This window comes from Podarcis filfolensis (assembly GCF_964270895.1).
Source record: "Podarcis filfolensis genome assembly, chromosome: 7".
In the NCBI taxonomy this organism is placed as follows: domain Eukaryota; kingdom Metazoa; phylum Chordata; class Lepidosauria; order Squamata; family Lacertidae; genus Podarcis; species Podarcis filfolensis.
In genome coordinates, this window is record NC_139603.1 from 67,999,795 (window position 1) to 68,013,553 (window position 13,759).

Below are 13,759 nucleotides of genomic sequence, written 5' to 3' on the forward strand. Positions count from 1 at the left end.
GCAGCGTTCCTGCACATCCTCCAGCTGATTCCAGAGCTTCAACTCTAGATATTTTGGTCTGGATTGGAGAGAGAGCTGGAGAGCAGGGAAAAATAGGCATTTACAGGCTTTTTAGAGGGTGCTCCCCACTTTATGTGATTTCACTTATGTACATGGGGGTGCAGAATGTAACCTCCGCAAAAGTGGGGCTACACCCTTACACTTTAAAAGCCTGAGAAGAAAACAGCATTCATCAGGAGAGATTACCCTCTGCCCCGTGGCTTACCTGGCTTGGTTTTGCGCACTTGGGTGCAGAGCAGGAATACACCCATTGTGCTGAATCAAAGAGGCTAGTTAGAACCATTTGGGGGGGGGCTGTGCATAATTACTGTTCTTTATTAATTTATATACTGTTTAATGCCAAAATAGGTTTCAAAGCAGTTTACTTCAGAGGTTTATTTTTTCCTCTCTGCTTTCCACCTGTCTGGGAGTCAGGGCTGAGCAATGGAGCAGCATCACGGCACCCCCTGCAGTTGTTCCCTCACAGAGTGAGCCCTTTCCTCTCCTCCTTTGGGGGAGGGAGATGAAGGGACCACCCAAGATCCATGGCTGTGGTGTGACCCACCCAGCTGCCACACTCCCACAAGCATGCGCGTGGTTGAGGAAGGAGAGTTGGCATGCCAGTTCTGGTCCAGCGGCTTCCAGAAACCTTAAAGTGGCACCCAGCAGCAGCAACTAGAGCTCACAGATGCCAAGAGAAGCAGTAAAGTTGCTGCAGTTAATACCCCCAAAATAATACTCCCGCGAATCTCTCCTATTTTCTCACCCTTTTTAACCTCAAGAATTTTACCAACAGCATTGTGGTTGCTCCAGTCTGTTTTTTTCCTCTCAGTGTCTCAGAGCAGGCATATGGGAGAAGCACTGCTCTATTAGCGTTTTCTCTTTTGAAGCAGTTGCTCCCCCTTCCCCTCATCTGTGGGTGAAAGTGCCTAACTGCAGTACTGAGGCCTAGTAAATTTGATGGGAAATGTGTAAGCAGTACTGTACTGTTAGTGAATTGAGGGTTAGTATGTTTCTTAGTGGAGTGTAGGCTGCAGCACCTTGTGGTGGGTGCTTAAAATGGCTGCTGGATTTAAGCGTCATGAGAAGCTCAGGATAGTTTCCCATCCAGGACAGGCCGGTTGTTGCCAGAAAGCTGGTTTCTCTCCTTTGGTGGAAGCTTGGCAACCCTCTTAAACTCCATTGCAGCTTTGTGTGGAAACGAATGGGTCATCTCGCTCCTTATTCGCTCTAGAAAACACTACAGTGGTACTTCGGGTTAAGTACTTAATTTGTTCCAGAGGTCCGTTCTTAACCTGAAACTGTTCTTAACCTGAGGTACCACTTTAGCTAATGGGCCTTCCGCTGCCACTGCATGCTGCCGTCGATTTCTGTTCTCATCCTGAAGCAAAGTTCTTAACCCGAGATGCTATTTCTGGGTTAGTGAATTCTGTAACCTGAAGCGTATGTAACCTGAAGCGTATGTAACCCGAGGTACCACTGTACATTTTTCCTTTCAATCTTGAGACACAGAGGTAAGAACAGCATGTAAAAGAAGGTAGCTCTTACTTCTCTCCTGAGCACCCCCCACGCCTTTTTGTCCTTATGTGGTGCAGGATGTAGTACGAAAAGGGGAAAATGGCAACTCTGAGGGGATAGCCTTTGAGGAAAGGAATGGTGGCTCCTAGACCTAGACCCCCCTCCTTCCCTCAGCAAAGCTGACCACCTTCCTCTGAAAGATTAGCACAATGTTGTCAAGGAGCTGAGGCACACACTGGAAACAGACACACAAAGGGACCTCTCTCATTCTCTCCCTCCCTCCCCCTCTGTGTGTGTGTGTGTGTGTGTGTGTGTGTGTGTGTATAAATCCAAGGACCATGCTGCGCTCTCTCTCTCTCTCTTGCTCTCTCTCTCTCTCGCTCTCTCTCTCTCTCGCTCTCTCGCTCTCTCTCTCCCTCCCTCTCCCCCCTTCTCTCTCTCTCTCTCTCTCTCTCTCTCTCTCTCTCTGTGTGTGTGTGTGTGTGTCTGTGTGTGTGTGTGTGTGTGTGTGTATGTGCAGGGTAAACTACTCCCCCTGCAGACTTCCATGTCCCCTATTTGTGTTGCTTTTCCATGTTCAGGCATAATGTGATAGGGTGATTGTTGTGTTGTGAATGGAATAGAATGCTAAAAAGAACGTTCCTTCAGAATGGTGGGATGCTCGTGGGGATGGTCTTATTTGTTTAAAGTTAGGCTAGCCCTCTCCAGATAGGAGGAGCGTAACTGGGCCACCAGCCGAGGCTCATGTGCCCTAGAGGCCACTTGACCCTCAAGTGATGCTGGTGGAGCCATAAGTATTCCCAACCTAGTTACCTCTTCCTTCAGAGGGAGCGTAACTCCATCAAGAACAGGCTACTTCCCACCCATCTGGTCTAGGGAACCACCATGAACAGTACCTCAGACTTGTCTTGATTAAGTTTCAGTTTATTGGCTTTCATTCAGTTTCCCCCCAACCAATTTATTCTAAAGAAAAATTAAAAGTAGGTGAATTCTCTTTAATACTCTTTCTAAGGACCATTCAAAAGCAATGAATGATTTTTGCCCAGGGAATTGGCTGTTGAAGGACATACGTTTCAGAAGGAAATAAATACAATGGGATATAAATATATTGCCAGAGTTACAAGAACTACTCATGAACATTTATGTTTCATAATCAACTGTTATTGTTAAAATACGTTTGGGTAGAAAATGGAAATTTATTTGTTTGCCTAAGTAAAAATCAGTTTATCTCGGGCAAGTTATTAAAGTATATTGAATTAGTAGAGTGTGAAGTGGTCAAGCTTTTGTTTCAGCCCTGAACTTCTTAGGTGACTTTAGGCAAGACACTATATTTTGGTTTGCCTGTAATAATTATATTAGTAGCATAATTTTATTTGTATAACTGGGAAAAAAGCTTAGCAAAAAAAATACTTGCTGCATACATTGCACAACAGAATGAGTTTACCAGCGAAAGATTGCCACTGGCAATTGTAGGCCTTTCAGTATGTTTTCAAATTTCTGTTTATCACAAACCTACTTTACTTTTTATGTGTATCCTAGAATAATCTGTACTAGAAAGGTACTAGATAAAGATGTCCGAAGTGAAGATCTAGGTTTAATATTATTTGTTTTAAACTGAATAACTACATTAATAAAAGCTATCATCTCCTGTTTTAGAGTTCTCATTAAATGGTTATATTTAGTGCACCTAAATTTAGTGCAATAGGCCTGCTAGAATGCTAGGAAAGCATAGATGCAGTTGCACATGCTTTGGTTTTCTCAGGAAACTGAAATTGCTGTTGCACTCTCCTTGTACTGTTCAGGTAGTTCATAATTTTGTTGACAGTCCAGTTCCATTAATCTGGTATTTTTAGGAAAATTGCTTGCAGACCTTAAATTTCTCTGCTTAAGGTGATCAAATAGGCATTTGCATCCTTCATGTAAATGATGTATTAAAGTTAAAATAAAATCTACTTTCCAGAAAGTAACTGCAAAACTATTTTATGCAAGACTTCATGTGGGATACCTTAATGGTTGAATAATAAATTTTACCTCATAAAAATGAAATTCAATAATACAGTAGCTTTCTCAGCGCAGTAGCATCTGGTTAAATCTCAGGAGAGCCAATATTTTCCAACTCATTAGGATCATGTCATTCTGTATGTCGTCAACATTGACTTAGCCAAGCTACCTTTACTTACATAACCACCAAACTATTAAATAGGTCTCTTGTGGAGTGAAGTCAAATATTCCTCTTATTTTCCTTTTGCCTTAGAAGAAGAGAAGAAAATGTACATGTTGTAACATTTAAACATCTGGTCGAAACCACATCAGGGTAATGCTGAGGAAAGTAACAGGATTCAGAATTCTTCCCAGGTGTGCATATAAAAAGGGTTTTGGAGTTGCTGCATAGTTCTTTAACCACTTAGGAAAAAGATTGAAATATAGTGATTTGCTGTTCTAATGCCCCTGTTTGAAATCTGCTTTCCCCCTCTTTCTCCTCTTTTTAAAAAACATTTCTGAGTTCAGTTGTAATGCAGGTTGTTGAGCTTTAATCATTTCCTTCCAATGTACTGGTTGGAATGTGTGTTCCACATAATACAGCCAAGACTGGTGCTTATTTTGGGCGCTGCAAGTTTTGATTTTAAGCAGTGTGCAATCTGTGTTCAGGGTTGTGTTTTCATGAGTAATTGCTTGGTTGTGTTCAGAGCACATATGGAAGAGTCTTGCAATGTGTAAATGTTTCGTTGTCTCCTGTAGATCATTGTACTTCCAAGAGTTTTGATCCCTGAATAGGCTCCTGTGCTCAGAGCTATTGTGCTGTCTTAAATCTGTATTTCACTGATGGGTTTAGCATGCCATTCCAGAGAAACTCATGTTTTGCCTGTGGCTTGCTAGAAGTTGGTATGGGTTGATATCTGTCACCATAAGGACTCTTGGCATTTCCTAGCCTCTTAGAAGCAGATTTTTTGCTGCTGGCTGAGGTGATCAGAATAGTTTGTAGCAGGGGTGCCAACTTGAATAAAATATTGTGGGGTCCCAGGTAAGCCCTGCCCCACATAATTGATCACATGATGCAATGCACACGCTCCATTTGAATGGGAATGCCCATCAACTTTGCGGGGGCCCAGCCCCTCAAATATTTTATTGTGGGGGCTGAAGGCCTCGTGACCCCTAGGAGTTGGCTGCTGTGGTTTGCAGGGGTACCTCAGAGTGATTTAAATGGATCTCCTACCTGGTCATGAACTTGGATAAACACTTCAGGTATTTTTCAGAATTGGGTTGCAGGTAGGGGAGGAAGTGGGAGAGATAGGCAACACTGCACAAGCAAGATTCAGAAAGAAATATAGGGAATTACAGTGGTACCTCAGGTTACATATGCTTCAGGTTACATACGCTTCAGGTTACAGACTCCACTAACCCAGATATAGTACCTTGGGTTAAGAACTTTGCTTCAGGATGAGAACAGAAATCTGCTCTGGCGGCGTGGCAGCAGCAGGAGGCCCCATTAGCTAAAATGGTGCTTCAGGTTAAGAACAGTTTCAGGATAAGAACGGACCTCCGGAACGAATTAAGTACTTAACCCGAGGTACCACTGTACGTAGAATACGTGTGGTAAGCCTGCTCAGCTTTGCTATTGGATGAGACCCTTTCTCATGTAACTTAGTTCTTAAGCATTTAAAGGGCTTATGCTTAAAAAGTTTTCTTCAGTTTCTGTAGAAGAAAGGCAGGATATAAATTTAAAAAATTAAATTAAATTTCATTATTGAAAACCCAGCTTCTTCACTGATCACTTTGGTAGCTGCCCACTTTCAATGCAAGCTGCCTGCCTTTTTGTCTACTCTAAAGCCATTGTAAATTTAGTTCTTTAGTTTCATTTAGTTCTTGGAAGTCTAGGTGTTTTGTTAGCTATCCAGGATATTAATGCCCCAGAAAAGTGAAGTGTAAATATTGTAATTAGCAATCTGAAGATAGCACAGCTGATTTAAGATGACTGCAACAAGAAAATGACAGTCAAGCACAACTTCCTTGCAAATCTGTGCAAGAAATACACACTGTGTAGTCTTGAGCCAAGATAGATGCTGACAGCTGAGATAGCTTCAAAGAGTTGCTGTTCCAAATGCTCGCAGTAGAAAGAGCTTCAAAGGCAGACTGACTCAGCTGTTCCCCCCCCAAAAAAAGTATTCTCACACTCTTAATCCTGTGCTTTCATTACCTGTCACCTTTTCCCATGCAAAGTTGAGTAGTTAGTGTGTGCTATCACTTAAATTGGTAGAAGTAAGCTCTGAGATTGTTGAATTGTGTGGTACATTGTGGTGAAAGAGAGAAACAGGGTGCTTTGTTAAGCAAATAGTTCTGCAGTTCTGCTCATTCTACTAGGTACCCCACTGGTTATGTAGCATTGTGTGTTTTTCTGTGCTCCTTGAACCATTAATTCATTTTGCTGTTTCCCAGCATCCCCTACCCCAGTGGATTTTTCATTTTCATTTCAATTCATTTTGCTGTTTCCCAGCATCCCCTACCCCAGTGGATTTTTGATTGCCTCAGTGTTAAGAACTGGATGAGAGCAGCAGTGGGTCTCGTGCACAGGAGGCATAGAAGGCAATAGAAAGAGGCCATCCTAGACTTCATTGAAACTGCTCTACTTGGTGCTTTTCATGGGCAGTGGGCAGGATTCCCTCTCAAAGTTATAATCTTAAGTTTAATTATGTGTAGCTCCTAAGTTTAATTATGTGTAGCTCCTAACTTTTGGCCACCTCATGAGAAGAGAAGAGACTGTGGAAAAAAACTCTGGTGTTGGGGAAGATTGAGGGCACAAGGAGAAGGGGACGACAGAGGGCGAGATGGTTGGACAGTGTTATAGAAGCAACCAACATGAATTTGACGAAACTCTGGGAGGCAGTGGAAGACAGGAGTGTCTGGTGTGCTCTGGTCCATGGGGTCACGAAGAGTCAGAGACAACTAATTGACTAAACAACAACAAGCTCCTAATTTGAATTCATTAGCTTCATACCTGTAAGCAGGAATGCTGTTGTTGTTGTTGATGATGCAATATTCAAAGCACCAGTGATCAAATCACAATCATCAATAAATACAAGTAATCTTGCCTGAATTTCAGCAGTGCATGATTCCACAGTTAACAGTATTGTTATTGTTGATTACTGATTATTATTGTTGATTATGAGTCCTGGAATACCTGCTCCCTGCCTTGCAGGCCTTTTTCCACCTGGCCTGGGAGGGTGGGGTTCTGGCTGACTCTAGCTACAAAAGCAGAAGCAGCTGAACAGAATCTTGGGCTGGGGTATTGTTCAGTTTTTGTTGGAGGTGAGGAGTTGTCGCCTATGTCAATGTTTTGTAGCTTTACTTTGGATCTTAAGATTTATGTGTAAATTGTTCAGTGTGGCTGAGTACATTTTATGTTTTGTTTATTGTTTATGACTACTTTCGTTATGCTTGTAGCCAGTGTTTTTTTTTCTAAAAAAAAAAGTATGTTTAGAGAGACTCTCATTTTGACTCAAGAAAGTCACCATTTTATAGTTCAAATTGGGAGAAATAAATACAGTAAATGTATAAAAGTACAAAGATTCACAAAATGTTTAGGTGTATGTGTACTCCTGTGTCCCCCCAGAAAAAAGCACTGCTTGTAGCTATGTAATTTTTTAGTGCTAGAAGCCGCCTTGAAGATGGTTTTAACTTTGGCAAGGTGGCATACAAATAAAATGATTGATTTCCAAACCTCAAAAAGTTTGTACCTCCAAATACTTGGGTTAATGTCAGTCTGGATCTGTGTATTTTGTTGTTGAGTCGTAAACATAAATAACCCCAGCTTTCTGATAGATAGTTTGTATTGAATTTGCTGGCTTCAACTAAGATAATTTGGGCCAGGCCTTCGAAACTTGCTAACAGTACTCTCTGTAAAGGAATGGATGACTAAAACTTGAGATAGGTTGGTTTTTACAGCAAGAGCGTAGGAATCAAAATGCAGGATCTGTTGCTCATCAGAATTTCCAGGCTCTTACTACCAAAACACTTTAAGTTTATTCTTGAACCCGAGTTTCATCAGTATTGCTAAGGGCTGTTTAATGCTGTTACTTTGTACATTTCGGCACCTGTTTCACAGAAAAGAGTCTTCTTTCTAGGATTTATGTGCACAATAGAGTTGTCTTCTAGATTGTTTTCATCTGTGTTAGGAACTGTTTGATATTTAAGTTGCACAACTGTTTCCCAACAAAAGTCATGTGACATCAGCACTGAGGTGCAATAAGAGCTCTCTTAGGATTACATTAAACAGAATGGAAGACTTTGAGTATGTAAGGTTGTGTGGCCTTGAGTACAGTTTATATTTGATATATGAGCTGTCACATAGCTGTTGCATGACTGAGATGTGCCTGTAAGCAATGTACTATGCAGATGGGTTTTCTCTGAAACAAAGCCAGAGACTAAATCTGAATGTGTTCATTTGGAGGGTAGAGAAGGCTTCATAAAACATATGGAAGCATTTCTATGTTTTTATTAAATAGGCCTTTTGGTATTTAAGTGGTTTTGATAATAAGGTTGATACCAGTTACCTGAATTTTCAACGTCTGAATCTAGATGTGGGAGATATACCGTAGTTAGAATAATATGGTGAGGAATTAATATCTTTAAGTTATCAGTTTTTTAAAAAGTATGGTTAGTTATTAAGTATTAAGTATTGCAGTTAGTAAATGCCTCAGATGAGTTATTTTTTGTCTTCACTAAGCATATTTATCCAAGGACTTCCTAGGTAAATTTCTACCTACTCGTTAAATAATAATCTATTTTTGCTTTGGATGTAATCCTTTGGGGTCCTATGTAATTTATGGACCAAATTCCACCCATGCATTGTGTTTCACTGTGGTTCCCAAGACTGACTGGACAAGGCTTCCTTTCATGTTTCTCAACTGTTTTAATCTGTAATCTGATCTCTGATAAATTTCCACCCTGACTTGCATAAGCCCTTCAAGCTTCCACATGTCCTCACCGCTTTTCTTCTTTATTTTCTAATTGTATCTGTGGCTTGCTCATGTTCTTTATACTTTCAATTTCCCCTCAGTGTTATATTGGACTGGTCCTCAGTTTCCTAGAATGTGCTCTATCATACATGATGGCCTCTTCTTTACACTTGGCACCAGTCCTCATCCCTTTCCTGCTTCATCCAATATTTATTGGTTAGTTTTCCTTTCTCAACTCACTTTACACATTTTTCTCTAGCACCTCCATCCTTCTTCCCTTTTTGGGTTTCCCCCTAAAGCTTAAGTTATTTCTCTTTTCCACATAGATTGATTTTTAATGTCTTTTACCATACATACTCTGTTTTTGATTTCTGCTCTATATCTTCCAACCACTGTTAAAGTGAGCCCCAGGTATATCTATTGCAGTATGCAATTTCTTATCTTTTATTTCCTATTTATTTCTGTTTACTAGATCAAGCAGCTTTTCTTCTGTGTTTATCATTACCGTTTGTTTGAATGTAAAACCATTATGAGATCTTGATTAGTTGCGGCTCCCATTTTTATAGCAGTGCTTTTCACTGAAGAGAGTTCTCTAGGGCTACTCACCTAACATCTTATGGATGTCAGTGAAGGTGTGGAGCATGCAGGAAAGGGTTAACTCCTCTTCTGGAAGGCAGGGTCAAAACTGGCCAGTCTGAAGAGGAGCGAACCAGCCTGGACTCTGCCTTTGATGGAAGAACAGAGTTAATTCATGGCTTCTACATACCATTTCTGAGGGTGCAGGGCAGCTGCTTTTTCTTGAAAGATGTAGGGAAAGGGGTTGTTTTTGTTTGTGGTTTGTCCTGTTGCCTCCTTCACTTCTGGTATTCCATTTGCTGATGTTGTTAGGAAAGGCAAAGAAGGGTGTTTGAGTGGGAATAGCAGGTTTACGTGTGGAAAATGGGTCCCACAAAGTCACAGAGGTAGACGGCAGCATGTGTCTAAAAAGTGGCATGCTGCAAACCAGCACCGCAAAGCAGGTCCAAGGAGGAGAACAGTAGAGCGGCTTGGCACCCTTACTGCTCACATGGCAGCAATTATTTTCCCAAAGCAAGCAAGGTAGCAGGAAAACAGCTTAACACACTTCTTGCTACCCTGCCAATGCTTGTTTCCCTATCACTCCTTGGAGGGGGTTGATCTCCTCCTGCTTCTGTAGCCCACCCTCATGCTCACTGAGATTCAGGTGGGGGTTTCTGAGGAGAATCAGGCAGGAGGACAGTCTCTCTCATCTCTTCCTCCACTTTAAAGGCTTCTATTACCTGCACACCCCTGCTTTGACTAAAACGTTGGGCTGCTACAACTTCTTGCCAAGTCATGTCCATGAAGGAGAGAGTAGGCTATGTGTGGAAGGCATGTGTCAAACTCTGGCTTTTGTCATGGGCACCATTTTGCTTCCCACTTCAGGGAATGAAGGAGGCATGGACAAGGACTGAGAGTCCTCAAAAAGGATGTAATCTCCAGCTTGAGGCAGAGCTTTAGGAAAGAAACAAAATTCTCTTCAGATACATTAGGCTGGATTAATAGGGAGGTAGTTTTCATGTAATACCTCAGGCCCCAGTAAGTGATGTAGAAATAAAAGGTGTAGAGGTCATGGCTCCATTTCATCCTTCGTACTCTTCCAGTTTCTCATCTAGGAGTGTCACAGTAACGGGAAGGGGTAAAGGTAGGTGGCACAGAAGTCATAGAAACAGCTGTTCCATGGGGACTGGGAATAGGAGTTCTTCTCCTTCCAAGTCCAGATGTTGTCTTCATGCCAAGGACTTAAACACTAATTCACGAGGAGAGGATATTTTTCCATTCCCTGAACAGTCACTATCAGCTCCAGTTCCACCCTCTATCTCAGGAGGGGGTGAGGAAGAGACTTCTCCGTAAAAGTTTGCTTCAGGGAGAGAAGAGTGCAAACTGTCAAGTGAACCATTATTTCCCTCTGCCATTACAAAAGCATCTTTTCCACACTGAATTTTATCTATTTCTACTCCGTAAAGCTATAAAGGCCTTGCTGATAGACCCATATAAGTAGGCTACCAGTATTCCTGAAGGCAGAGGAGATAAGGCTTGGGGAATCACTCAAGGTTTTTCTTAGAACAAGTCTTTTAGACCCAGTAGTTTATTAGTGTCCTCAGCTCATTCATAGCACTTTATCTCAGGAATGGGGAGAACCAGACAAACCCAATATGCCTGCCACTTTCACAGAAATTTTGTGTATCTTACCCAAAGCAGTTATGGACATTCTGAATGCGCTTCTTGTTTCAATTCCTAAATCTGTGATTTCACAAAATGGTGTCAAATTTCTATTTGCTAGGCCATAGAATGAACAATGCTGTTTATAGATATCTTCATGACTGGCCATTAGGCCAATTTCATCATTACAAGGACATCTTTCCTCTGTGAATTGCTGTTCTACTGAAAGTGCCAGCTGAAGCATCTCTCAAACTCGTGTCTGCAACGCCTCAACTAGCTCCATCCATGGGGCAGCTGCCACAGTCAACCCACACACTGGTGCTTCTATAAAGCACTGTATGGCACCTATTTTGACTCACCAGTCCACCAGTTAATGTTTGTCAAACACTGTATTCCTCCGCTTTTGGCAGAAGGGTCCTTCAACAGGTAACAAAAGGTTCTCCCTTTCTTCTGGGCATCCCTTTCTTTTATCACCTTCCTGTTCCACTGACCAAGAATGGCAACTTGGATTTACTACGAAGTGTTTTTCCTGTCAGTGGAGAGTGGATAGTTAGGAGCAGCAACAGCATCCCTCCTGTTTAGTTCTGTCTACCTGTTTGGTTCCTTGTTTTGTAATTAAATTGGTCTGAGTTACAAGGTTATTTGAATTGCAACTATGTTCGTTGTTGGGGCTTAATCTGGAGACTGGTGGAAGGTTGCTACCTCTTCAGGCTGGTCACCACGCTTAAGATGGTAGACAATTTTGTCTGCCTGGGTTCCTCCATAACCAACAACCTCTCCATAGATGCTGAGCTGGATAAGCATATTGGCAAGGCAGCTACGGCAATGACTCACCTCTCCAAAATGGTATGGGAAAATGTGATGCTAATGTCCAATACCAAGATGGAAATCTACCAGACTTGCATGCTAAACATGTTGCTTTATGGAAGTGAGTTGCGGGCAGCTTACAACTGCTAGGAGCAGCACCTCAATGCCTTCCAAATGCACTGGGTCAGGAGGATTTTGGCCATCACATGGCAGGAGAGTCTCAAACAAAGAAGTGCTCTCCCAAGCCCATATTCCCAGCATGTTTGCACTCCTGTCTCAGCGACGTCTATGCTGGGTCGCTCTAGTCCACAGAATGGAAGATGGCAGGATCCCCAATGACTTGCTCTATAGGAAGTTGGCTTCAGGAACGAGGCCAGTTGGCAGACCAACTCTGCATTACAAAGATAATCTGCAAACGTGACACGAGGGTTGGCATCATGAAGCCTGCTATGTAGAAATCCCTTGCAGACAACTGCAGTGCCTGGAGACAGGCAGCCTGGTCATGTATCCATAGCAGTGAGCAGAGGAGGAATGACTGTTGGGAGAAGTGCAGAGAAACACCACGGTGCATCTGCAGCAGCACAACCAGATGCCTTCATTTGCCCCTGCTGCAACAAAACATGTCTCTCCTGTAGGTGCTGTAACCTTCCAACAGTTTGACTTCACCCTGAAAGGCGCACTGTTCCATTGTCTCCCAAGACAGACAGATGTCAACCAAGTACAAATTCAAGTTCTCCCAGACCATTCACAGATGGCCTGGCATTCTGCACCTGGGAAGCACATTTGTTGCTCTTTGTAAAAAGAAAAAGAAAAGAAGAGAATTCTATCTGTTCTGAAATGAGCTGGGAATGATGTTATGATTCTCTTAATCCCCTATTTTTCTTTCAATGTAAGAATTTATTATCATATTTCCTTGTGTATGAAATGAACATAGGAACTCTTTGTAATAATTGGTGTGTGGTATAGATTTGTAAATAAAGTGTATTTGTGTAAGTAAAGGTAATTCCCCCAGCTCTTAATCAGCTCTAACTCCCCCAGTGCTTAAACCTCTCATACTGCTGTTGTTGGGGCTCTGGGGGCTTTCTTTGTAATACATACTTTAGTCAGTTTTGGGGGTGTTGAGCCAAACAGATCTTTTCTCTTTGTTTGATTTCCACTTTTAATTTCCCCTGATATTTTTTATTTCCTATGGCAGGGTTAACCTTTATTTCAAATGCTTGCATATTTAGATTTCCCACATACTGTGTAGTCACTGGGGTGGAACAGCAACAACTGTTTTCTATTGTTCCCATCTCCTCCTCCTCCTCTCCCCCGCCCCCTTCTCTCTACAGTCAGTGTGGGCACCACAATGGAGTGTCTAGGCACACTTTTTAAATAGCAAGAATACAAAGCTGAAAATGAATGAACTGCAACTAAAAATGTATGCTCATTTTTCACATGGTCCACTCCCGTAATATTCTCGCGAGGGTCCCTTTTCCAGTCTTCAGAGAGCGGCTGGACAGTGAGGAGGCAGAAAAAGGTCCTCATTTTCTTCCAGAAGTAGCAGTTTTAATTTGAAATCTTAGGCTCAGTACTGCGCCCAGAGCTCAGAAACTGCTTGCATTAATGAAATTCCCTGTCGCAAAACGCACCTAGAACAATGGGAGTTTCAAACGCTGTCTACAATATGTCTTTTAATTTAGAGATCCTGGTATGCTCATTTTAAAATACCAAGATAATGGCACAAAACTGATAGTTCAGGTTGTAAAAATGGACACAATGCCTGTTATATCTTAAGCACATTTTCTCTAAATTCTTTTGTCATATGTTCTGGTCCTATTTAATAAAACTGCTTTCTGTTTCTTTGAAAAGTTAGAAGAACTGCACACTCTTGATTTTTATGTTGCTTATTGATCAACGTGTCACCTAAAGATGAAATATTTGGAATAAGTGTTAGTATCTAGGCTTCCGTGGTTGCAGTCCTGTACACACCTAGATGCTAATAAGAATAAGTCTCATTCAAATTAGTATATCAAAGAGTGTCCAACAAGTTAAAATCTTCAAACAGAGCAGACTCTTCCACATAATCACTGTGGGTGCTAATATCGGACCTCAGTAGTAATTTAGTACTGGGGGCTTACTGTTGTACCCCTAAACAAAATCTCTAGGGTAATATTTCTATTTTTGATAGAATTATATGCCTGATGGATCAGGGGGATGCTGTGGATCTAGTGTATCTTGAT

General features: G+C 41.8%; 1 protein-coding gene across 7 annotated transcripts in view; it reads left to right on the plus strand.

Moving 5' to 3' along the window:
* Window positions 1-13,759, plus strand: part of VPS13B (vacuolar protein sorting 13 homolog B) — a 358,520-nt gene that overhangs the window by 67,565 nt on the left and 277,196 nt on the right. The window lies entirely within an intron of this gene.